Below are 27,559 nucleotides of genomic sequence, written 5' to 3'. Positions count from 1 at the left end.
TCACCTGCCAGTACCTCCTCTGGGTGTACCTCTTCCTGTTCCTGCAAAAAAAAATTAAAAAGCTGAATAACTTTACATGAACTGAATTTAAGCATAAATGAAACACCTTCAAATGTGTCAGTGGTATGTTATCTCACTGCACATGCTCATCTCAGTGTTAGTAAGTTGGTAAATTATATAATGACAGATTACGAATCAGGTGCAGTGACAAGTAGATACATGTGAAATTTTATTAAAGTGCAATTGACGAAAACTGCATAATAATACAAATGAAGAATCACAAAATATTTCTATTTCAATTGAGCATAAATGTCTGAATTCACTAGAGCTGCCAGCTGCCACTTACAGACACAGCCACAGTGCAGGACTAAGGAGCCCACAAGACACAAGTCAACATGGTGGGAATGTAGACTACAGCTGCTAGATCCATGAAGGCTGGTGCAAGGATAATGCCAGTGACTGAAATAGAAGTACAGAATAGTTTGCTGGAAAGAACACCCCTCAAATATGACCTGGTGGAGTAGTCTGAAGGATCATGGAAGGGGAAGTGAATAACAGACCATGCCTATATCTGCTGCTACCAGGTCAGAAATTTGAAATTGATTCTTGGTCTCAGAGAGCCATCTGAGGTTGGCACACACAACAGAAGAGGGTGTGGAACAGTTAAGAGAACTAGTAAATGGACATTTGAAAATTTGTGTCTGATGCAGCTGAATCATGTCCACACTTGCTTAGAGGCCTGTGGGAGCCACATTGGACAGGTTCTCTAACCGTTCTCTTGTCTCAGCATGTTGAGTGCTGTAATGTACTGTACAGGATTTCCGGCCTCGAGTCTGTATGATCCTTTTTGCTCATTATTCTCTTAGGGGTAGTTTGCTGCAGTTTCTTCCTTTCTTCTTCTTCTTCTTCTTCTTCTTCTTCTTCATTTTATGAGTCAGGGATTCTTGCCCGCTCTGGTTTTACAGTTGTCTCCACAATCTCCTGGGCTGTCCTCCAACTCTTCTGCCGCTCAGCGTGTACTCCTACATTACCTGTGTAAAGTCTGGTTTTGTATCTTTTTAAATGTTTTATTACATATTGATCCTATATTTAGTCTTTCCTAATATCTTAATTTCGGATTGTATCCACCCTCACACCATCTTTAATACTCCTTTAAGATCTCATTTCCGCCGCCTGTATTTTCCTCAGTTGGTTTTGCGTTTTTTTTTTTGTTTTGTTTTAGGGCGCAAAACTGCTATGGTCATTAGCGCCCAATCTGTGACTTAGGTAAAAGTAAAATACGAAAATGGAACCAGCAGCTAAGGGAGCGAAACTCAAAAAATTGGAGAAACTAAAAGCAGGAGTACAGCATGAAAAACCACTAGAGAAAGGGCTTGGTTGTCCCCAAAAAGGGCTTCAAATGACCGACGTCATCTCACTGGCACTAATAAACTCAAGAACGCGATCAGCTGAGTGCGTTATCTGCTAAAATTGACGATATTTCAGGCGACAGCTGTAGACGGGCGCGTAACAGAGTAAAATAGGGGCACTTGAGTAAAAGGTGTCTTACTGTCCACAGCTGAGAGCAGTGGGGACAGAGTGGGGGAGGATCACCGCTTAAAAGATGTCAATGGCTAAAAACACAGTGCCCTATCTGGAGTCTAGTTAATATTATCTCCTCCCGACGACGCATTCGGGAGGAAGAGGTTTAAGCACAGGGAAGAGCTTTCATGTCCCGCAATTATGGGGAAGTGTTGACCAATGTGCATGCCATAAAAGAACAACACGATGACATAAAACACTCCATAGATCGGTGAAGGGAATCGTGTGAATAGCTGGCCGAAGAAGAGAGACTGCAGCCTTGGCTGCTATATCGGCCGCCTCATTTCCACAGATACCAACATGTCCTGGGATCCAGAGGAACACCACCGAGACGCCCCCAAAGGGAGAGAGTGGAGGCAGTCCTGAATCCGGTGGACCAGTGGGTGGACAGGGTAGAGAGCTTGGAGACTGAGGAGAGAGCTGAGAGAATCTGTACACATAACATACTGTATCCGCTGATGGTGACGGATTTATTGGACAGCCTGGAGAACAGTGTAAAGCTCCGCAGTATAAACGGAACACTGATCGGGAAGCCGAAATCGATTTGGGGTGTCGCCAACAATATAGGCACTCCCTACACAAAATGATGTATTTGATCCATCAGTGTAAATAAATGTGGCATCCTTCATTTGTGCACATTGAGCAGAAAATGCCCGACAATAAACAAGTGAAGGGGTACCATCCTTCAGAAACTGACAAAGATCATGGAGCAAGCAGGTCTGGGGATGGAGCCAAGGTGGTGCTGTACCCCCAGTTCTCAAGAAAGTTTTAGGAAAGCGGAAGGAAAGAGAATGGAGCAGTTGACGGAAGCGGACTCCCGGTGGTAGTATGGAGGAAGGGTGGCCTGCATACCCTACATCAAAGGAGGCGTCGAAGAAAATGTCATGGACTGGATTAGCAGGCATGGAAGACAAATGGCTAGCATAAAGACTCAGAAGGACTGCTCGCCAATTGGACAGCGGAGGTTCAGCAGTCTCAGCATAAAGGCTTTCCACAGGGCTGGTGTAAAAAGCTGTAGATACTAAACGTAATCCACGGTTTTTTTTTTTTTTTTTTTTGGTGGGGTTTAAGGGCGCTCAACTACTTAGGTCATTAGCGCCCAGTCACAGTTGTTAGAGCACATGGAATCTAGTAAAACTCAAGGGGAGGGGGGGGGGGGGGGGGACACCAGGAAGTCCTGACAAAGATGAAGATAAAAGACGTATAAAAGTTAGATGTCTTTGGACAAGCCAGTCAAAGTTATAAAAAGCAGAACACGAGCAGCTGCTCGAGCGTCATCAGCTAAAATATCCGGTAAAGTAGATGGCAGGGACAGGACAACACAAGATTGACAAAATCGGGGACACGACAACAAAACATGGCGCACTGTTAATGCTTGACCACAAGGGCACTGCGGGGCTGGGTCACCGGAGATCAGGTAGCGGTGGCTAAGCCGGCAATGCCCAATCCACAACCTAGTCAGAAGGACCTCTTCTCGCCGAGATTGTCGGGAGGAGGATGTCCAAGCAGTTGGGAGCGGTTTTACTGCCCGGAGCTTGTTTCCTTGGAGGAATGACCAAGCATCCCACCACAACGACACAAGCCTCTTACAAACAACCCCATGAACGTCAGATAACGGGACGCAATGGGAGGCTGGCCGAGGCAGGAGGACTGCAGCCTCATTCCCAGGCACTCCTAAATGCCCGGTAACCCACAGAAAACTGACAGGAGACCCTCATCAGCGAAAGAATGGAGGGACTGCTGGATCTGTTGCACCAAAGGATGGACCGGATAGGGAGCTCCAAGGCTCTTAAGAGCACTGAGGAAATCAGAGCAGAGTGTATACGATGAATGGTGGTGGCGGCGGGCATACTGAACGGCCTGATGGAGAGCAAAAAGCTCGGCCGTAAAGCTGGAACATTGGTCGAGGAGCCAGTATTTAAAGGTGGCGGCCCCAACGACAAAGGCACAGCCGACACCATCATCAGTTTTGGAGCCATCGGTGTAAATAAAGGTGTGACCAGCAAGTCGTGCACGAAGTTCGACAAACTGTGAGCAATACACATCAGCCGGAGTACCCTCCTTCAGGACTGAGCTGAGGTCGAGATAAATATGAACCAGAGCCTGGAGCCAAGATGGTGTCGGGCTCTCACCCTCTCTGAAGGTGGTAGGGAGGGCAAAACCCAATTGTCGAAGCAGGTGATGGTAGCGGACTCCAGGGGGCAGCAGGGCAGACAGATACAACCCATACTGACGGTCGAGAGAATCGGCGAAGCAGGACTGATAAGAGGGCTGGTCGGGCATTGACAACAGCTGGCAGGGATACCAACAAAGCAGTACGTCGCGCCGGTAGGTCAATGGTAATTCGGCAGCTTCAGCATAAAGACTCAACAGGACTAGTGTAGAAGGCTCCGGTCGCAAGACGTAACCCCCGATGGTGGATGGAGTTGAGACGGCGTAAGAGGGATGGCCGAGCAGACAAGTAGACGAGGCTCCCATAATCCAGCTTTGATCGGACTATGGGCCAATACAAGTGAAGCAGGACAGTGCGATCCGCTCCCCAAGATGAATCACTAAGCACTCTGAGGACATTAAGGAACGTGTACAACGGGCAGCCAACTAAGAGACGTGTGGAGACCAACGAAGTTTCCTGTCCAATGTGAGCCCTAGAAACTTAGTTGTTTCCACGAAAGGGAGAACAACGGGACCGAGATGTAAGGACGGCAGAAGGAACGCTTTATATCATCAAAAGTTGATACAAACCGTCTTCTCTTCAGAGAAACGGAAGCCATTTGCCACACTCCATGAGTATAGGCTGTCTAGACAACGCTGAAGGCAGCGCTCCAGGAGGCATGTTCTCTGGGCACTGCAGTAGGTAGCGAAGTCATCGACAAAGAGAGAGCCTGAGACATTAGGTGCAATGCAATCCATAATTGGATTGATCGCGATGGCAAAAAGGGCTACACTCAAGATGGAGCCCTGAGGCACTCCGTTCTTCTGGAGGAAGACGTCGGACAATACGGAACCCACACGTACACTTAACTTTCGATCTGTTAAAAAGGAATCAATAAAAATGGGCAGGCGACCGCCTAGACCCCACCTGTGCATAGTGCAGAGGATACCTCCTCTCCAACAGGTATCATAAGCCTTCTCCAAATCGAAGAACACAGCTACCGTTTGGCGCTTTCGCAACAAGTTGTTCATGATGAATGTCGACAAGGTCAACAGCGGAGCGGCAGTGACGAAAGCCGCATTGAACATTGGTAAGTAGCAGTCGAGATTCAAGAATCCAAACTAACCGAGCGTTAACCATGCGCTCCATCACGTTACAGACACAGCTTGTAAGAGAAATGGGGCGGTAACTAGAAGGAAGGTGTCTATCCTTCCCAGGTTTGGGTATAGGAACAACGATGGTGTCACGCCAACGCATGGGGACTTGACCTTCGGTCCAGACGCGATTGTAGTTACGAAGAAGGAAGCTTTTGCCTGCCGGAGAAAGGTGTGCCAGCATCTGAACGTGAATGGCATCTGGCCCCGGAGCTGAGCAACGGGACAGTGCAAGTGCATGTTCGAGTTCCCGCATAGTAAAGGGGGCACTATAAGTATCCAGATTCAGCGAGTGAAAGGAAGGTTGCCGAGCCTCTTCTGCCTCTTTCCTGGGAAGGAAGGCAGGGTGGTAATGGGCGGAGCTTGAAACCTCCGCGAAAAAGCGGCCGAAGGCGTTGGAGACAGCCACAGGATCAACAAGGACCTCATTACCTGAGGTCAGGCCAGGTACCGAGGAGTGGGCCTTAATGCCCGACAGCCGGCGCAGGCCACCCCAGACGATAGAAGAGGGAGTAAAACTGTTAAAGGAGCTGATGAAAGAGGCCCAACAAGCTTTTTTGCTGTCTTTGATGACTCTACGGCATTGCGCTCAGAGTCGTTAGTATCCAATACAATTCGCCAACGTAGGATGGCGGCGAAAGGTGCGTAAAACATGTCGTCCAGCACGTGACGTGAAGAAGAGGTAGTACGAGGATTGGAACGTTCGGCAGCATTGATGATAACAGCCGTGAAGTATTCAACCTGACTGTAACAACTGAGAAAATCGTGGTCCGGAAAGGTCGCCAGGGAGGAGTAAAGTCCCCAGTCAGCTTTCGGTATGTTCCTGCTCGAAGGACGTGGGGATGGGGTGTGGTGCAGAAGACGAACGACACAGGGGAAGTGGTCGCTCAAATAGGTGTCAGAAAGGACATACCACTCGAATCGACAGGCAAGAGTGGTAGAACAGATCTAGAGGTCCAAGTGGGAGTAGGTATGAGTAGAGTCCGAGAGGAAAGTCGGGGCGCCAGTATTGAGGCAGACAAGATTGAGATGGTTCAAGACATCCGCCAAGAGGGAGCTTCTCTGACAGGATGCAGGAGAGCCCCAAAGGGGACGATGGGCATTGAAGTCGCCAAACAATAAAAACGGCGGAGGAAGCTGAACAATCAGGTGCATCATGTCAGCCCGACTAACTGCGGATGACGATGAAGTGTAGACGGTACAAACAGAAAAAGTAAAGGCAGAAAGAGTAATACGGACAGCTATTGCTTGGAGTGGGGTGGTCAATGGGATGGGATGGTAATAGACATCGTCCCGAACGAGCAACATGACCCCACCATGAGCTGGAATACCGTCCACAGGGGTGAGGTCATACCACTCCCAGGTATAGTGGGTAAAAGCAATACGGTCAGTTGGGCGCAACTTGGTTTCCAGGAGACCAAGGACGAGTGGACAGTGCAGGCAGAGGAGCAGCTGTAATTCCTCCCGATTAGATCGAATACCTCTTATGTTCCAATGTAACAAAGCCATCGCTAGTCAGAAAAAAGGGGGAATGAAACGGGGGAAGAGCTGGTCACCTCGACGGCCGCAGAGGGCCAGGTTATGAGGGAACAACGCTACAACCGGCGGGAGGCGGATCCTGTTCCATCGAGTCGTCGCCAGCTGCGGCCGCTGTCCTGGGTTGCGTAGGAGGGGCAGTATCATTGGCCGACGAGGGGCCAGCTGAGCGCCTGGCAGCAGAGCGTCCCGGCCAAACTGAGGACGGCCGGGAGCAGCGACTCATGGATGGAGCGTCAGACGAAACGCGCCGGGGTGGAGAGGGGGATAAAGACTTCTTCTTGGAGGCCTTCTTGGAAGTCTGATGAGGCACAGGGATGGTATGCTGGACCCGAAGAAGGTCCTCACGCGCGGGCTCCATTTTGGAATGCCGGACCTTGGACGCCGGGGTCTGGAACATTTGCCCGATGGACGCCTGAGAAGAGGATCGCTTCTCAGGTGGTGGAGGGGGAGGAGGAGGAGGAAGGGTGGCCCCTGGGGCAGAGGGGGCAGGGGCCACGAGGGAGGAGGATTTGGAAGGGAGGGATTTGGGAGACGGAGGCATAAACCCCAGATGGGGTGAGGAGGTGGAGGGGGGACAGGATAGGGGTGAGGATACTGTGCAAGGAGGCAACACGACTGAGGCCAACGATATTGCCAACGTCACGGGATGGAGGTGGTCATACTTCTTCCTGGCCTCAGAAAAAGAGAGATGATCCAAAGTTTTAAATTCTTGAATCTTCTTCTCCATCTGATACGCGGGGCAGTCTATAGATCTAGGTGAGTGGATGCCAGGACAATTGATGCACCGAGGTGGTGGAGTGCATGTATGTTCCTCACGAAGAGGACGTCCACAATCGCCACAAAGGGGCTCAGCCTCACACCGTGACGACATGTGCCCAAAGCGCAAACACCGAAAGCAGCGCATAGGAGGTGGGACGTAAGGTGGCACGTCGCACCGGTAGCACGTCACCTTTACCTTCTCCGGGAGAATGTCCCCCTCGAATGCGAGGATAAAGGCCCCGGTGTCGATGCAACAGTCTTTGGGGCCGCGCTGCACTCGCCGCACGAAATGCACGCCTCAGCACTCCAGGTTGGCCCTGAGCTCCTCATCAGATTGCAGCAGGAGGTCCTCATGAAAAATAACCCCCTGCATCCTATTCAGTGCCAGATGCAGGACAATGGATACTGGGATGTCCCCTAGTCAGTCACATGCTGGAGTGCCGCCGACTGTGTGGCGGAGGTGGTCTTTATATGAACGGACCCCGAACGCATTTTACTGAGAGCCTCGATTTCCCCAAAGATGTCCTAGATGTGCTGGACAAAGAATATGGGCTTGGAGGTGGCAAACGTCCCCCCCATCGGTCCGAGAACAGACTAAATAGCGGGGGAAGTATATCGCCCCGAGCCGGCGAGCCTGTCCTTCCTCCCAGGGAGTGGCCAAGGGGGAAAGGGCAGGAGTACCAGAACCAGAGACAGTACCTTTCTTTTCAAAAGACTTGGCCGCAGATCGACCTGATACATTTTGACATTTCACCTACAAAACATCCGCCCCAATACCACCCACTCCAACCAGGGGCTCTCCCCACGGGCGCCACCCAGCCTCAACAAGGGCCACCTGGCAGGATGACCATTGCTGGGAGTCCTGATGCCCCAAGGAGACGGGCATCTACTCCTTGGCCGACGTGGGGAGGGTGCAGTTCAGGTATCGGCAGTACGATCCCTGTGTTGTCAGGGGGCTACAACCTAGAGGGTACATGACGACCCCACCACAATGGGCTGGCTACCGTGCTGGATTTCGGGTGCCATGGAAAGTCCATCATGATCGTAGGTGCAAATGGGGACGCACTATGGGCATAACTTGTGCAACCCATCAGGTGTTTATGCCAAATTTGAGGAATAGTGGGTGTGGTTACAATGCAGTTACAATGCTGAGTGCCAAGGTCTTAGTGCACTGAGGACCAGTGATACACCACGTAAGGTGTCCTTCCCCAAAAGGCTCGTACTTCTGTAGAATTTGGAAAATGGAGGTCAAACCCCAAGGGGGACCATCACATGGAAGGCCGAAATGGTTGAAACTCCTTTTAGTCGCCTCTTACGACAGGCAGGAATACCTCAGGCCTATTCTTACCGCACACCCACAGGGGGAAGACTACTTGATTGTGGGGAGTTATTACTATGTGCAGTAGCACACCAGATGTCATTCAGATTTTGGGTAAAGAGAGATTTTGCATAGATCTGCATATCCACAGTTGGAATAATGGAAGGAAATGGCAGTAAGTATCTGCTTCTCTAGCCAAACGGTCAGCCAGTCCATTCCCTGGGTTGCTCAAATGACTTGGAACCCAGAGAAAGACATCTGAACAGGTGGCACACTCGTGGGCCAAGAGAAGGGCACGTATAGCAGAGACCGAAGGATGAGGTCGATGGCCAGCAGGCTGCTCGTTGGATCTGAACAGATTAAAACACTGTGGAGGGAGGCCTGAAATAAAAAAGGAGGGCTCTGTGAATTTCCAGAAACTCTGCTGTGAACACACTAATTGATCCTGACAAAAAATGGTGTTCTAAGGCAGTAGGAGACATGAAAGTGTATCCCACCTTATCTACTGCCTTAGAACTATCAGTGTGAAAAATTGTGGCACCCTAGAACACTCCAAGGATGGCACATACAAGACGGTGGAGAATTAAAGAGTTGACACGAATCTTAGGACCCTGGAATAGATCAGTCATAATTCATGGTCTAGTTACCATCCATGGGTGGGAGGGGTATGGGAGGAAAGATGTGAAGTACATTACAGCGAGTGGAGACGGGGATCCCGACATAAGGAAGTGATACGCATGCCAACCGGCAATCCCACACAAGAACGGGTGTCAGGAGGGAGACAGTCCTCAATGGCGAAGAGTACAGGATACATCGGATGGTCAGGGAATTGGCGAATGATGACTGATTAAGAAAGTAGTAGTTTGCTCAGTCATGTGTGTAGAGGGGGAATCCCCACTTCTGTGAGGAGACTATCAATGGGACTACTGAGAAAGCCAGCAATAGCCAGATGAACCCCACAATGGTGAAGAGGGTCAAGCAGTTTCAAAGTGGAAGGAGCTGCTGAGCCATAAACCTGACCACCACAACAGTCTGGAGAAGACCAGGCCACAGTAAAGATGGAGAAAAGTGACACAGTCTGCACCCCAAGATGCAAGGGCCAGGAGGTGGAGAGCATTAAGCTTCCATATACATACAGTATTTAGGTGGCAAATGAAGGGCAGCCATGTCAGCTGGTTATCAAAAGTAAGGCCCAAGAAACAGGACTGTGCTACAACATCGAGAAGCTGTTCACCTAAATAAAATTCTGAGTTGGGGTGTACTGTGAATCAGCGATAAAAATGCATTACCCACATTTTTTTTGGGAGAATCCTGGAACCAATAGGAGGTGGCCCATGCAGAGGCCCATGGGATGGCATCTTAGAGCAGACACTCACCAGATGCTACTTACTGGGAGCTGCATCATATGCAAAAATCATCGACGTACAATGCCAGAGTAACCAGAGGCCCAATAGGGGTCACAAGCCCGTGGACTGCTAGGAGGAAGAGTGTGACACTTACCACAGAACCATGTGGGATACCATTCTGCAGAATTCCAGGGGTGCTGAGGGAAGTTCCAACTTGGAACCAGAAGAGCCGCTCAGAGGAAAACTCATGGATAAAAATCTGAAGGGGCACATGGAAGCCTCAGTCATGGTTGGTAACTAAAATGTGATGGCACCAAGCCATGTTGTGTGCCACATGTAGGTAAAAAGAAGACCACAACTAGGCACTGGTGGTGAGTAAAAGCCTGTTGCGTAACTTTTTCCAACCCAAGTAAATGATCAGTTGGAGATCATTTCACTTGGAAGCCACAGAGATATAGGGACAAAAGGCCCGGAGATTCTAGTACACAACATAATGTGTAGCTAACTATCCTCTCGAGAAGTTTACGTAGTACATTTGTCTGGTTAATTGGGTGGTAGCTGTCGAGGCCATTGGGTTCTTTCTGGCCTTAAGGACAGGGAGAACTATACTGTTTCATCATTGTGACAGAAAAGCAACTGTGAACCTAATGCAGTTGAAGATAATAGACCATCTGGTTGCGGACAGAATATGGGCCAGCTGCCATGTCCCATGAAGAGGTAAGAGCCTGCTTGACTATAGCACTCACTTAGTGTTGTGTGTTATGAACAGATTGGTTTGGTGGGGGGGGGGGGGGGGCATAGTGAACACTGCATTTCTGCTGGAGAAATGTAGGAGGACAGGAAGATGATGCCAATACCGTCCCAAAGTGTCGTGTAGCAAGGTGTTCTGCGAGGACCAATGGATCAGTGCACAAATCACCGTTAAGGTTAAGGCAATGGAATACTGACTGTCGCTGGCACCCAAGAACAGTACGGAGCTTGGACTGAACCTGCAATGAAGAGGCGTATGTCCCCGGAGGGGCACATATTTCTCCCAGCATTCCTTTTTACACTACTTAATAAGGTAATGAGCCTTCGCATGAACACACTTAAAAGCGAAGAGGTTCGTCTTTGAAATGTGTTGCTTAAAATGCTGCAGTGCATGTCAGCAGTTATAGACAGTGACTGTGACATCCTTGGCCCACCAAAGTACCCATCAACGATGAGGGGACATGTTGATGGGGGGGGGGGGGGGGGGGGCGGCAGCAGTGTGAAGAACAGTGGCAGAGATGCCTTGCAGACCGCATCAATGCAATTCGACAGGGAGGTGTAGAGGTGCACAGCAGATGTATACAAAGGGCAATTGGCCCTGCGGAATTCGTAACTTGGGGGCCTGTCTGCCTGGCGGCAGCAGGGGAACAATAGAACCACTGGAAAGTGGTCACTGTCACAAACATCATCATGGGCTGACAAATGTAGGGAAGCAATGAGAGCAGGAGAGGTGATCGTGAGATTGATAGTGGTAAAGGTGCCATTAAGAGCATTGAATTGGGTAGGGGATCCCTCATTGAGGAGACACAAATTCAGGTCCGTAATAAGCTGGTCAATTAGGAGACCCCTACCCATTGAAGTGTCACTCTCCCACACTGGGTGGTGGCTATTGAAGTCCCAAGGATGAGAAACGGGGTGTGAATTGCTGGATTAATGTACATGGTGCAAAGTAAGGAATTATTGTACCTGGAGGGAGGTCGACACTGCAAATGGTGATTGCCAGAGACATACGCACACTAAATACTATAGCTTCCAGGTAGGTACTTAGTGGGATCCGGTGACTACGACATTGGAGTGAACCAAAGTGCAGATCCCACCAGATGCTTCCCTGGGGCCAGTACAGTTCCGACAGAAGGTTGCATTTCTGGTAGGTGAGGATAGTAACTTTGGCAATTTCAGTGGATGACTGTGTGGCCAGAATCCAGATTACACAAAAAAAAAAAAATGAGGATACCATGTAACTTGGTCAGTGGCCTTCACCTACAAGGGTGAGGTGACATCCGTAAATAAGATAAGATCTCAGGCACAAGTTGCAAGGCAGGAGGTGGCATTACTGGGGACAGGGGTTGGGGGGTGGGGCACCTTGTCTTAGGATTTATGTTTCTTCCTGTCCGTTTTCTCCTCCTCCTATTCCTATTCCTATTTCAGAGCTGGAGGAGGGTAGAGCACAGAGGGAGTACAGGTGACTGAAAGAGAGTGGGTGACCTTTGGATGAAAAAACGCACTGTCAGTGATGGTAGGAGTCTTCCAGCCTGAACTGAGCTGGGCAAAGCGGCCTTGTAAGGGAGCCCAATCACTGGCAGGTGCCAGAGAAGGGGCGCACTTCTTCAGCTGGAGAGAGGGAGCAGACCCAGACAGGAGGTTGTGGCAACTGCATGGGTAAGGGGAGGGAGAGGGGATAGGTGGATGGGGCTGGGCAAGGGAGAAGTAGGAGGAGGAAATGAAGTAAAAGAGAGATAAGTTGAAGATAGTGACACTGGATGGAGTATCTCATACTTTTGGTAACCCTCAGTATAAGACAGGCGATTCGATGACTTGTATTCTTGGATCTCCTTCCTCTCTTATACGCCGGGCAAATTTGGCGAGTGAGGGGAGTGGCTTTCAGTACATTTGTCACACACAGGTGTCAGAACACAGGGGCTTCCCTCATGGAATGGTTGTCCACAGTGAGTGTACAGAGGGTCTACCATTCACCAGGAAAACATATGCCCAAATTGCAGCCACCAGAAGCACCGCATAGGTGGTGGGGTGTATGGCTTCACATCACAACTTCGGCACATAACCTTGACTTTCTCTGGGAGGGTATCCCCCAAAAAAGCTAGAATGAAGGCACCAGTATGGATGCGGTTGTCTTTGTGGCCCTTCTCCACATGCCAAACCAAATTCACACCTCTACAGATTAGCCCAGAGTTCCTAATCCTTTTGCAGGGTGAGATCCCAATGAAAAATCACTCTCTACACCATATTCAGAGATTAGTGAGGGATAAAAGAAACTGGGACATTGCCAATATGATCACAGGTGCAAAGAGCTGCCGATTGGGTGGCAGAAGATGCTCTGATCAAGAAAGTTTTCCTCAATATTTTCCACAAAAACAATGGCATTGTGGCAATGAATGTGTCCCTGTCTGTCCTCGTACAGATGAGGTAATGGGGGAAGTGTATCATACAAAGATGGCTAGCCTGGCCATCCTCCCATGGTGTAGCCAGGGAAGCAGAGGTTGCTGGGTAACATGAAGCACCATTCAATGATTGTTCACCATTCAAAGAAGCAGCCGTTTGAGATCGGCCAGATCTTTGCAGCTCCATACGCTTCATGCATCAAGCATCCCCCAAATACCAGCCATTCTGACCATGGGCTCTCCCGAAGGGTGCCACCCACCCAAACCAAGGGCCATCTAGCACGGTGGCTATAAGTGGGAGTTCTGATGCTCCAAGAAGACAAGCAACCACTCCTTGGCATACATGGGGAGTGAACAATTCAGGAATCAGGAGAGTGATTCCTGTGTTGTCAGGGATCTCAGCCAGATGGGTACATAACAGACCCATCACACAGACTGGCTATGTGTGCTGGTGACCTAGCTGGGTTGAAGGGGGCAACAGGGGGAAGGCAAGAGGAATCCACACCGCAGATGCCAGGGAACGAGTTGTTCCCCAAACAGCTCACATTAAACAAAAACAGGAAATTTTGAAGTGGAGGTACAACTCAATTGGGGACGTAAAAACCAAGAAACATGAATGAACAGGCAGAGGAAAGCAAATTGTAAACAATAAAGGAAACCAGGTGGATAGCCATGTCAAGATGAATCAGAGCACCAAGAAAGGGGTAGGAGAGGGTAACTGGGAGTGAGCAAGGATAGGGAGGGAGGGCAGGGTGACAAATGCGGACAGTAAGGAAGAATTGGCTGCATTAGCTCAGAGCCACATGTGCACCACGCATGAACTAACACGAAGGAACCGTAACCCCCTTGGGAAGGGGGGGGGGGGGTGGCTATTGTCTGCCTAGAGGGAATCAGAATGTAAAGTAGTGCAGGCATTTTAGTGACATTTTTGAGTCTTGTGGTAAATAATTATGAATTACAAGACACTGCTAAATAACCATTTGATACAGTTTGCAACACATACAATAACCCTAGACTGATTGCATCAGCACATCTGAAGAAGCTGTTACCATTTCTGTCAGCAACTGGGGAAGGTGCAAGTGAACTTAATGCACTACTTCAAGCAATATTCATGTGCTGATGGCATTACAACTAAATGTATCCTTTCAAGATGTAATTACATCACTGCTCTTTATAGAAAAAAGTTGACCAGTCTGTAACAACAAAATTTAAAACCCGCCTGAGTTTCAATAGCTTTCTGACATTAGAATGGAGATGTGCTTTTCTCAAAAATAAATGCAAATCTGAAATTATCAAGGCTACAGTACTACCATGACACAGCACATATGGGAACAAACAGCGGACCACCTGCAATGTCAAGCACTTAGGGTGTTTGAGATGAATCTAGTCGCTGCTAGTGTTGCGTATGTCATGCGTCACTTGACTCAAGCTTTGCAGAAGTGCAGCAAATTCAGGCAAGCCACGTGCAGTGAACACAAACCTATAGTGATGCCGAACAAATTGTTCAACAATTGTTCAAAGGGTGATTGTAGGGCTTCTAGTGGCACTTATGTATGCCGTCATGCTTGTCAAAAAGGGCACCACACATTGCTACACACAGAAATAAAACACACAAGATGGAACAAGGAAGGATTGTCCTAGTGACATGAAACACAAAAAATGGTATACATCCATCAAGTACATTGCATTACTGCTCACTTATAATCATCCGAGACAAACAAGTGCTGCTTACAACAGTGACAACATGGTTGATAGATAGTAGTGCCTCTGACTTCACGGATGGCACAGTAGAGTATACATTCAAGGAACAGGTGGAATCATATCAGAAACAAAGCAGCACGTCTCTGTTTAAGTTGACTTCTGTATAAACCTCTTCATTTCACCTTCTGTCTGGGATCAAGACAAGATGTCAGTTACCTTCAGCAAAATTAAACAGTGTGTTGGATTTGACACATATAAAACTTATCGATCTAGAATTTTGGTCACCTGGCAAGATCGACAAGTAGCTGGGAGCAAAAGTTTCTCTGTACATTCAGAAGGCGAGGACTATCTCCATAAGAACTGATCATCCAGTGCTTTAAGAGACAGAACTGTGTTGGATTATGTATGTGAAGGAGTATCAAATAGTAGAGCACAAAATGTTTTCAAGGTGGCCATTCATATTACGCTTTATGAAAACTGACACCGACTTTCTTGAACAAACTGTGGAAGACAGAAGGATTAAATCATGTCTGAGTCGTAGCAACACTTGCACATGTGTGTTGGTTTGGTGGGTCCTGAAGAACGATTGGCGTGTGGACATGTGGCTGGCAAGTTGTTGCTTTTGGCAGACTCCCACTGTCCGGTGCAGGTCCCGAGATGCTGCTGAAGGTTGAATCAGTCATAAGGCCAGATAGCGGTGAGCTGCATGAAGACATACGGACATTGCAAGCAACCAGATTGGCAAGTAACTGGCTTACTCTGCAAGCTTAAATTTTATGGCTCCTCAATGATCACCTGAGTGTGTAGGATGCAATAATACCCTGGCTGGAATCCTGCAATGTATGGCTCCTTCACAACTGAGTGGAGTAAAGTGTTGTTCTTTTATATTTGTGTTATCTAAAATTGCATCTGTTACATTAATGCACCTATGAGTGACTGAGTGCATGATCATCAGTCAGTGTTATTAATTACAATTTGTGTTCCAGGTAATATGTCATGCAAGTGTAAGAGTATTCCCTGTTGTAAGTCTCATGAAGGGAATCAATTGTAACGTGATCTATGTCAGAGGCAAAGTGATCTTGGTACATGTGTACACTTGAGTTATCTTATCAGCAGGTGCTGATATTTTCAATTCTGAATAACAGAAATTTTAAACAATGTCAATTACATTGCTAGTCACTTGTGCATTTTGTTCACATTTTCTACTTCCTGCCCCTTCTTGTGTGAAGCTTTATTTGTGCAGAATTCTGTTCCCATTGATGTGTGTTGGCAGGGTAGCTTTGGCAGGAAATGTGTTCTTGTTCCCTGTGTCCAGAGCAGAGGCATGTTTGCCTTTTGCTATGGTGGCACCTCTGTTGTCGCACGGCGTCTGAGTTGACTGGCAGTTTGCTGCCCCTACCAGTCACTCGAGTGAAGCGAAGTTGCTCATCTGACATGCTCGATGTCAGAGTGCCACAATTTGGGCAGGAACCAGTAGTCTGTTCAATTCGGTGAATTTATTGAGCTCAGGAGGATAAGGTACATTTATAGAGTCTGAGGTTCCTGCTCATTATAACTAACTACTCGCTTAAATGTTGCATCCTTATTACCAATTCTAAATACATTAAGTTTAAAACCTGTTAGTTACCAGTGTAAACTGTCGACATTTACCTTGGTGCATAGTCATTAGCTAACTCCACTTGGGGAATTTGGCTGCTCATTCCTAGTTGACTGTGATAGCTCTCTGCTCTAGCTCTCAGCCTGCTCTGAATTTTTGACAAATGTATGTTTATTAAATGTCTTTTACTTCTCCCAGCACAACCTGTGATATATGAGCTATCAAATATGATGTTAGGTTTATTGAATTACTAAGCGACACAAGTTAAACATATGATACCCAAAGAAAAGAAGACCTCTCTATGAAGTGCACGAAAAATCTATTTAATGGTTCAGATAGTATTCTAATAAGATTTTTTTCAAGTTCATCTGGCTATGATAATAGCAAGAAGAGTGACTCCATTATCAGTTTAAAAAGGTAATTGGCATGTAACTGCAAAAACTAAATATTTTAGACAACTGTAGGTGGTAATTATCATGTTTACTGAATATCAACTGTGGTGTAACCGATCTCTTGGTTAATGTTACATATTTCTCGATGTCTATAGTACCAATGAATGATGGTTACTGCCAGAAAGTCATATTCCAGGTCAAATAGTGGGTTTAAACTTTTATTCACTTTCAGAATTTTTTCTCTTGCATGAAATCTGCTGCAAATACATGAACAATTTCTGCAGAGTGTGACAATGATAGTTCCTTCATCAGGCTTCAATGTACCTGTTGATTTGAGTGGTTCATTCCATGCTATCTCATTCTTGCTCAGTGAAGTGCCATGCCCTAGATCTGTTGCACCCAATACTGTCATTAGCCAGTATGCGAGTATTCTTTGAAAAATTTTTGTGACTGTTCAGTAGGTAATTACATTGTAATAATAGACCTGAGTTACCAGAGGGAGGGGGGGGGGGGGTTCATTACATGCCAAAAAGCTAAACTTCTTTGCTGCTGGTGAAACTCACCCTCTCTCTGACAGTCTCAGTTGTGCTTCCTCTACTTTCACTCACCTGAGCTATAGGACGTGGGGCTTCGTCAGCAACAGGGCCTGATTGACAAAAAAGGAAATTGTGTGTTAATATAAAAAATACTTAATCTGCAAAAGTCAAAAAAACAGTTAATAAATGAAGACTGTTTCAACATGACATTACAAAGAACAGAATCAATTATTTCTATCTTTTAGAGTGCCTAGTGATCGGTGAATAACTGAGCATCTAATCTAGTCAATTATGTACGACAGTGAAAATTACTAACCAAGTTCCACAAAGCCGGAACTTTATTCCAGTTGCAAGCTGGCTATCTGAATACTGCCAGGGGCAAATAAACTTTTATTGTCAACATTTCAAATAATTATTAACCAAATTTTATAATTTAAAATCCTGTAGTAATCTGCTTATTACAATATACAATTTTATGTTACAGGGTTAACTCACTGTGGCAAGTTTAACGGTTAGGAACTGTGTGTATGACTTTATATGCAGCCTCACTCACTGCAAGCGTATGCTGACATTCTATTCATCCAGTATTTGACTGTGAGAGCACTTGGTGACTTGCAGAAAACTTCACCAAGAATTTCAAATTATCATTAACTTTTCTCAGGGATACCCCACATAAGGTAACAGCAAAAATGTTATCACCTACCACATTTTTGCTGTTCATGCAGTAAAATTGCACATCAAACACATACAATGTAATCCTCCTTTCTTTACTTACAGATGGATACACATGGCCAGGAGACTGTGTAGCAGATGATGTGGGTTGTTTCTCAGGTTCATTCTTCATAAAGGTGAGGCAGGAAGAAATTTTATGAGTATGGGAACAGGATGGAGTAGAAGACATCATAGGAATGAGGTGGAAGTGTACCATTTGACTGGTACTTCACAATGCTGTCTTGAGACATTCAACAGAGCGCTGCCTGTTGCTGGCATGTTAATAAACCTGAAACAAACTCAGAGCAGATCATCTTGCCCGTGACAGCCATTGCATAGTTTCTGTATAGGGACCACATGACACTGGACAATTTTCCAGTATTCCTGTGCTCTTCACAGCCTTCATAGACCACTGCACAATGGCTCACCAGCCAACCCAAGTCCCAGACTTGACATCGTCTATCTAATTCTGAGTGCCATGTCTATATTAGTAAGAATGCAGCCCACAATATTGGCATCATTAGTGCAACCTACTCTTTAGATACCTACAACAGTGCCTATCAGTTGTTACAAACAGAGTGCTGAACTAGAGTTTCAAGAAATGTTCTCATATTATCAAACATCTTTCATTGGATCAGGGCATCCTTTACCTTGCCTTGCTTTAACATTCACAACTATTCCTCTGAGCACAGCAACATTGGAATCTAGGACATCATCAGTGCAGCTTGCAGTGCTCAGCTTAGCTCATATTAGTGACAACCTTACAGCATAACAGGACTATTGTGATGTTTTTTTGCACTAGGAAGCCATTTAACATGCCCAACATTATAATGTGCCTTCTGTGTTGCAATGAAGTTCTGATGTTCATGACAACCTGAGCACATTTCTCACCTCATGCATGGATCATCCACAATAGGTGGGATGAATGACCATGAGAGTGGGTGGCAGATGGGGCAATGCAGTTCCCTACTGGACTCCCTGTAGAGAGGTGAGGCAGGAAGACAAACACATTGGTCTGGGAAAAGACTGTAGTGAAAGTGTTAATGGGAAATATATTAAGAGCAAAGGAACAGTGATACTGTACATACATTATCTTCGGATACTTATTAGAAATTCTCTCCAAATGTGTGTGCACATTTCTCCTATGTGTTTCAGTTGTTTCTACTACACTATTTTCTCATAGCCTCTTAATTTCAGAGGTAATCAGCTCTCATATGTCAAAGTAAAGCATAGAAACCTTATTCTTGCTGACTATTCTTCATAAATCCCCCTCTCTCCCAGTATTCAAAACACAGCTCCATAAATAATTGTAAACACTTAAATTATGCCAAGAAACTACTAAGACAGCGAAGACAAAATAAGGAAAACACTGCAATTGTCTCCAGTACACCATCTCATGAGGAGGAAGAAAAATAGTACATCGAAAAACGGTATCTGTACATTTGTGATGGCTAATCTCCAACTACAGTCAGGATTTTGACAGAGTCAGGTTTAATAGATACTTGCATTAATTAGCAAAGTTGTTTTGTAAGCTCTATTACTGCAATGGGAGTCATGTCATCCAGCCATAGATACTTAGCCTTAGCTGTGGTAGCTATTATAAATGTAAAAACGTAGCTTTGAATATAAAAGGAGTGATCAAAACACTAATTTTTCTGAACACACTAGTTACAAGACACAGACATCACTTCTCTTCAAGAATAAGTTATCAGTGAAAATATATGTCTAATAGTATATACCTAGCAAATAATGTCATAAAGATAAGTAATATCTTCACTGACTTTGCCACCCACAAAAAAGCAAAATCCTGGAAGTTATTTCTACAAAAGGAGTTCAGAAGACTTCTTGTGTTGGTGATATGAGGGCTATGTAGCACTGGAATGGAGACAAGGAAGGGTCTGAATGGGTGAGAAATTTGACTAATGAAGGTTAAAGCAAGGAGGGTTACAGGAACGTTGGATATACTGCAGGGAGAGTTCCTGGCCACAGTTTATCACTGGTCATTCTTGCAGAAAAACAGCTTGTTTCTTGTCATTCCCATGCTGAAATCAGCAAATTGGTTGCAGCTCAGCTTGTATATCACATGACTGGTTTCCCACATATCCCTGCCTTTGGTGGGATATAAGATGTTTGTGACCAGACTGGAGTGGTGGTGGTGGAAAGATGTATGGGACGGGTCTTGCATTTACTTCTATTACAGTGATATGAGCCGTGAAGTAAGGGTTTGTGAGCAGGGATTGTGCTGGGATGGACGAGTATATTGTGTAGGTTTGGTGGACAGAGGACTACCACTGTGGGACGGGTGTGAAGGATAGTAGGCAGGACATTTCTGATTTCAGAGCACAATGACAGTTTGTAGGAACCCTGGCAGAGGATGTAATTCAGTTGTTCCAGTCCTGGGTGGTACTGAGTTACGAGGGGAATAATCCTCTGTGGCCGGATTGTGAGACTTTGGGGGTCATGGGAAACTGCAAAGATAAGTCACAGAAGATTTGTTTTTGTACAAGGTTTGGAGGATAATTATTGTCTGAACACTTCATTGAGACCCCCGGTATATTTCGAGGGGGGCCCCTCATCACTGCAGATGTGGCAACCATGGGTGGATAGGCTGTATGGGAGGGACTTCTTGGTATGGACTGGGTGGTAGTTGTCAAAATGAAGGTATTACTTGCAGTTAGTTAGTTTGATATAGGCACAAACAGTGATGTAGCCGTCTTTGAAGTGTACATCAACACCTACGAAGGTGGCTTGTTGGCTTGAGAAGGTCCTGGTGAAGCAAAGGAGGAGAAGCTGTTGAGGTTCTGGAGGAATGCGTATAGGGTGTCCTCACTCTCGCTCCAGATCACAAAGATGTCTTCAATGAATCTGAATGAGGGGAGGGGTTTTAGGATTCTGGGTGTTTAGGAAGAACTTTTAACCCATACTTAATCACTCATATCCCTGTAATAGACCTAGATGCAAGACCTGTCCCATACATCCCACCACCACCACCACCAACACATACGCCAGCCTGGTCACAAAGGTCACTTACCCCATTGAAGGCAGCGCTACCTGTGAAACCAGTCATGTGCTATATAAACTAAGATGCAGCCATTGTGCTGCATTATATGTGGGCATGACAACAAACAAACTGTCTGTCCACATAAATGGCCACATACAAACTGTGGCAAGAAACAAGTTGATACCCTGCTGCTAAGCATGCTGCCCAACTTGACATCCTTCATTTCAACTCTACTATATAGTGAGTAGCGACTCTGTTTCATAATATTCTTTGTTTCAATTCACTTCTTCAGTTTTATGAGTCATTCACCTCAGTTGCGCCTAATTCTATTTCGTGTTTAATTTTAAATGAGCTATTTCTTCTTTACAATTTAATTATTTGATAGATTAAAAAATCTACTTGCCAAGCAGCAGCAGAAACACACACACACACACACACACACACACACACACACACACACACACACACACACACACACACACACACGAAAGAATGTGATCGGTGATTAGATGTTTTTATCTATCCAATTAACTTACACTGTTTGACAAGAGTGTGAACTTAGCAAGGGCTCATCACATGGGCATGCTACTGTTTTCTTTCTGTGAAATTATCATAATTAATTACAGTGGAAATTGCAAATACATTTTTAAATGTTATTCAAATCTGTAGATAATAGCAAAATCTAATTCTGACTGAAAATGTGTGTTGGTACCAGTAGCATGGATTCAGAAAATGTGCTTTGAAAAAAAGAAAAAAATACCTATTGGAGGTAGCAAATTTAGTTTTCAGTGTCAGTTCTGTAATTAGGAAGCCTGTCTTTCCATACTATGAAAAGGAATGTTGCTACTCACCATGTAGCGGAGATGCTGAGTCGCAGATAGACGCAACAGAGAGACTATTGTTGATGAAGGTCTTAATGGCAGTCTTTTTGTTGTGCCTATCTGCAGCTCAGCATCTCTGCTATATGGTGAGTAGCAACTTCCCTTCCCATAATACTGTTACATTCCATCCTGAATTTTTCTCTTTCCACACTCTCATAGAAAAACACTTATGTATTTGTATGCCTGAAATGAAATAAGAAAATTTTACACAAGATACTAATTTACCTGATGCTTTGTTCCTGTGGGAAGAAATACAGATGAAGCAAAAGCATCTAAAATCAGAGTGATGAACATTACCTTTTGTACAGAAAATGAAGCATTAGCAGACACTGTATTATTGATAAGTAAGGTTTATTACATCCCTGTCCTCTACTCAATGAGAAGATTATGCACTTCAGTGTCCACATGTTCCACAATACAGGTTAACTTTCCATGCAACATGCAACCGAAGGTAGTGCACTCAATAGTGTCTCAACAATACGCTTTTTTAAACTACCACATTCTCTGATTCAACCTACTACATCACCAACAACAAAAAAACAAACTCTAGTTCCACCAGCAGTATCTCATGCAACACATAGCACCATAGGGCAAACAACTGGTAAAATGCCCCTATTGGAGCACATGAAAGATGAATATTTTCCTCTTTAAAATACTGACAGTAGAGTGAGGAACCAGCTGCCCCAGTCTACATTTTGCCTTCCTCACCAAACGTTTTTGCAATGTGAACATATTCCCACTGTTTTAGCACGCAATTACCTAAATTCATTCATCCGGTCTCTCCCTCTAGTGAAGCCTTCATGCTCACCACCTCCCCCTCACTGTCACTGTCACTGTCTATGTATATGGCTCTCCCCCACTGTCTCATTTTTCTCCCACTGATTTACAGTATATCCCACTGACAATGTCACCTCTCTCAATTACACTGTCTGTTTTTGTCTTTCTTTGATAAGTTCACTGACTGCACAACTCCTTAACAGCTCAAAAATAATTCTGGGGCATCCAAGTTAGTTGTTTTTCCTTATACACTAGAGTGTAAGACCTCAGACCAAAATTTTCTCTCTCCCACACTTGTGTGTTCATGTATACCAAGAAGCTGATTTATGGTGTCCCTAAGTCTTCCTTTTTGTCTACACAGGCTCCTATCTCTTTTCCTCCCACTGATTCTATCTTCACAAATCTCTCCTCCTCTTTTACTGACACTGTCTCACTGACTACCAGTATCTCATTTACCTTTCTTTTTAAAGAAATTTCCATGATTTGAATATTACTTGTTCATTTGTTTACACAGTCATGATTTCAACTTTATACCCATTCTGAAGATCATGTTGAAAAATTAAGATTGTTTGACCAGTCTGTGAGTTACTGAAAAAATATACTTTTGGTCTTGTAAGGTGTGTTCTATTGCAGGATATGAGTATGTGTGAAAGATATGTGATGTGGCTGATATTGTGCACAGTTGAAAACTATAAATGGGTCTATAAAGTTAGAAACATGTTTTTTTTCAATAACAGAACAACACAGCATGACATACATATTAACATTTCAACAGGCATTCAAGAATGGCTATGAAGCCAATGGCATTATTGTGCAAAATAAAAGCACACTCTTAAGTCAATTGATGGAAATTGGTTTTAAAACATCCCCCACCCCCACAATTGTGTCCCTCATGCTCATTCCCTCATTGTGGAGCATTTGAATGCAATGGAGAAGGTTCAACAATGAAGAATATGAGAACCACAAGCCAAATCAGAAAAATTACTGGTTGGCCTTATGTGCATCATCCACTTGCTTGTCATCGATTAGTGTGTGAACACCACTGATCATTCCTATCCTGCACCATTACTGATGACTAGAAAATGTGTCTTTGTGCTAATTTAAGGGAAGGAATAGAATGGAATGCTTTTGTCTAAACAAGGCAGCAATGCTACAAAACCACGTGATTTCTACTGTTGTGGATTCAGAAAGTTACCCCAACATTGGCAGACTGCAGTGATTAGTGGAGCAGATTATATTATTTATGATGACTTAAGTCTCCATTATGTATAGTGTGTGTTTTTTGAACTTGCAGAAAACATTACAGTCTTATGCACCAGCCTAAGATGTTCTGTTTGTCATGAAAGAGTTACTATGGAAATAAGCAGTGAAAAGCTAAGCCTTGAATAACATTTGCCACACTCCGTCCCTTTCTCAATCAGATAGATTTTCTTAAACCTGCAGGACAACTCTGTGCGGAGTTGTGGTGGACACATTGAGTGAGAATGTCAGTGAGGGGATGGGGGTGGGGTGGCACAGGATGTAATATAGAAGGCACAGGGGCAGATAGGGGATATGGACGGAGCTATGCTTGAGGAAGGCAGCACACGGGTAATGAGTAATGAGGGAGGGAGGATTGTGGAACTTAAGGATGAGTTAAGGGGAACTCCCATATGTTTAAATTAGGGAAGTTGATATAGGAGTGGACGGGGTGACAGAATTGGAGATGGGTATCAAGTATGCAGTACACAGTTTGTGAAGCTACAACCAAGTCAGGCATTTTGTACTCAGTAGCATATTGTCAATGCGTAGTCAGTAACCCTCTTGGCAGGTGAAGGATAACTGGGGCACCCAGGCTATTTCACACGTCACATCAGTGAGGTTGCAAAATACTGATTCAGGAGAGAAGAAGGATTACAGGGACAATATTCTTCATTTCGAGACATGATGATGAGGTTTCAAATCACTGGACATGAATGTGGTTAACTTGATCCAGTCCCCAATAAGATTGGCAATTTTCCTCTTTAAGAAGCTCAACTATGCTGAGTGATTGTTTTACACATAAATATATTTATCTCAAGGTGATAATTTTAATATGAGCCACGACTACGGAATAAGGGGACTGTGATCTTAACATTGCTAATTATTGTAGTGTGCCAATTTGTAATGTTAGCTCACCTTTACAATGACTTATTTTAAAATGTCAATTTGGTACTTAGAAATTTGTCTTCTTTCTCTTTCATCACGTTTCCCTCACAATCTACCACCGCATACATTTTAAACACAACTGCACATTTGTGACCAATCTTTTGTAGTTACAAAGGCACTGCCAATTTTCAGTATGAATTATGTACCATGTAATTAACATCCAGTGTCAAATTCAAGTATAAAATTTTGAACAACTGTTTCACTGAAATACTTTAGCAAGAAAAATATGGAAAAAAATACCACATAAGAAAATATTAAAGCGATAACTTTAGCATGTAATTAAGCTACTGAATAAAGCAAAAATCTCACCTGCCAGTACCTCCTCTGGGTGTACCTCTTCCTGTTCCTGCAAAAAAAAATTAAAAAGCTGAATAACTTTACATGAACTGAATTTAAGCATAAATGAAACACCTTCAAATGTGTCAGTGGTATGTTATCTCACTGCACATGCTCATCTCAGTGTTAGTAAGTTGGTAAATTATATAATGACAGATTACGAATCAGGTGCAGTGACAAGTAGATACATGTGAAATTTTATTAAAGTGCAATTGACGAAAACTGCATAATAATACAAATGAAGAATCACAAAATATTTCTATTTCAATTGAGCATAACTGTCTGAATTCACTAGAGCTGCCAGCTGCCACTTACAGCCACTGCCACAGTGCAGGACTAAGGAGCCCACAAGACACAAGTCAACATGGTGGGAATGTAGACTACAGCTGCTAGATCCATGAAGGCTGGTGCAAGGATAATGCCAGTGACTGAAATAGAAGTACAGAATAGTTTGCTGGAAAGAACACCCCTCAAATATGACCTGGTGGAGTAGTCTGAAGGATCATGGAAGGGGAAGTGAATAACAGACCATTATAAAATTACAGATCATAGAGATAGTGATAGGGTTTATTATGCCTATATCTGCTGCTACCAGGTCAGAAATTTGAAATTGATTCTTGGTCTCAGAGAGCCATCTGAGGTTGGCACACACAACAGAAGAGGGTGTGGAACAGTTAAGAGAACTAGTAAATGGACATTTGAAAATTTGTGTCTGATGCAGCTGAATCATGTCCACACTTGCTTAGAGGCCTGTGGGAGCCGCATTGGACAGGTTCTCTAACCGTTCTCTTGTCTCAGCATGTTGAGTGCTGTAATGTACTGTACAGGATTTCCGGCCTCGAGTCTGTATGATCCTTTTTGCTCATTATTCTCTTAGGGGTAGTTTGCTGCAGTTTCTTCCTTTCTTCTTCTTCTCCTTCTTCTTCTTCTTCATTTTATGAGTCAGGGATTCTTGCCCGCTCTGGTTTTACAGTTGTCTCCACAATCTCCTGGGCTGTCCTCCAACTCCTCTGCCGCTCAGCGTGTACTCCTACATTACCTGTGTAAAGTCTGGTTTTGTATCTTTTTAAATGTTTTATTACATATTGATCCTATATTTAGTCTTTCCTAATATCTTAATTTCGGATTGTATCCACCCTCACACCATCTTTAATACTCCTTTAAGATCTCATTTCCGCCGCCTGTATTTTCCTCAGTTGGTTTTGCGTTTTTTTTTTTTGTTTTGTTTTAGGGCGCAAAACTGCTATGGTCATTAGCGCCCAATCTGTGACTTAGGTAAAAGTAAAATACGAAAATGGAACCAGCAGCTAAGGGAGCGAAACTCAAAAAATTGGAGAAACTAAAAGCAGGAGTACAGCATGAAAAACCACTAGAGAAAGGGCTTGGTTGTCCCCAAAAAGGGCTTCAAATGACCGACGTCATCTCACTGGCACTAATAAACTCAAGAACGCGATCAGCTCAGCGCGTTATCTGCTAAAATTGACGATATTTCAGGCGACAGCTGTAGACGGGCGCGTAACAGAGTAAAATAGGGGCACTTGAGTAAAAGGTGTCTTACTGTCCACAGCTGAGAGCAGTGGGGACAGAGTGGGGGAGGATCACCGCTTAAAAGATGTCGATGGCTAAAAACACAGTGCCCTATCCGGAGTCTAGTTAATATTATCTCCTCCCGACGACGCATTCGGGAGGAAGAGGTTTAAGCACAGGGAAGAGCTTTCATGTCCCGCAATTATGGGGAAGTGTTGACCAATGTGCATGCCATAAAAGAACAACACGATGACATAAAACACTCCATAGATCGGTGAAGGGAATCGTGTGAATAGCTGGCCGAAGAAGAGAGACTGCAGCCTTGGCTGCTATATCGGCCGCCTCATTTCCACAGATACCAACATGTCCTGGGATCCAGAGGAACACCACCGAGACGCCCCCAAAGGGAGAGAGTGGAGGCAGTCCTGAATCCGGTGGACCAGTGGGTGGACAGGGTAGAGAGCTTGGAGACTGAGGAGAGAGCTGAGAGAATCTGTACACATAACATACTGTATCCGCTGATGGTGACGGATTTATTGGACAGCCTGGAGAACAGTGTAAAGCTCCGCAGTATAAACGGAACACTGATCGGGAAGCCGAAATCAATTTGGGGTGTCGCCAACAATATAGGCACTCCCTACACAAAATGATGTATTTGATCCATCAGTGTAAATAAATGTGGCATCCTTCATTTGTGCACATTGAGCAGAAAATGCCCGACAATAAACAAGTGAAGGGGTACCATCCTTCAGAAACTGACAAAGATCACGGAGCAAGCAGGTCTGGGGATGGAGCCAAGGTGGTGCTGTACCCCCAGTTCTCAAGAAAGTTTTAGGAAAGCGGAAGGAAAGAGAATGGAGCAGTTGACGGAAGCGGACTCCCGGTGGTAGTATGGAGGAAGGGTGGCCTGCATAC

Source organism: Schistocerca americana, unplaced genomic scaffold (assembly GCF_021461395.2).
Source record: "Schistocerca americana isolate TAMUIC-IGC-003095 unplaced genomic scaffold, iqSchAmer2.1 HiC_scaffold_14, whole genome shotgun sequence".
NCBI lineage: Eukaryota > Metazoa > Arthropoda > Insecta > Orthoptera > Acrididae > Schistocerca > Schistocerca americana.
This window is presented reverse-complemented; position numbering follows the sequence as displayed.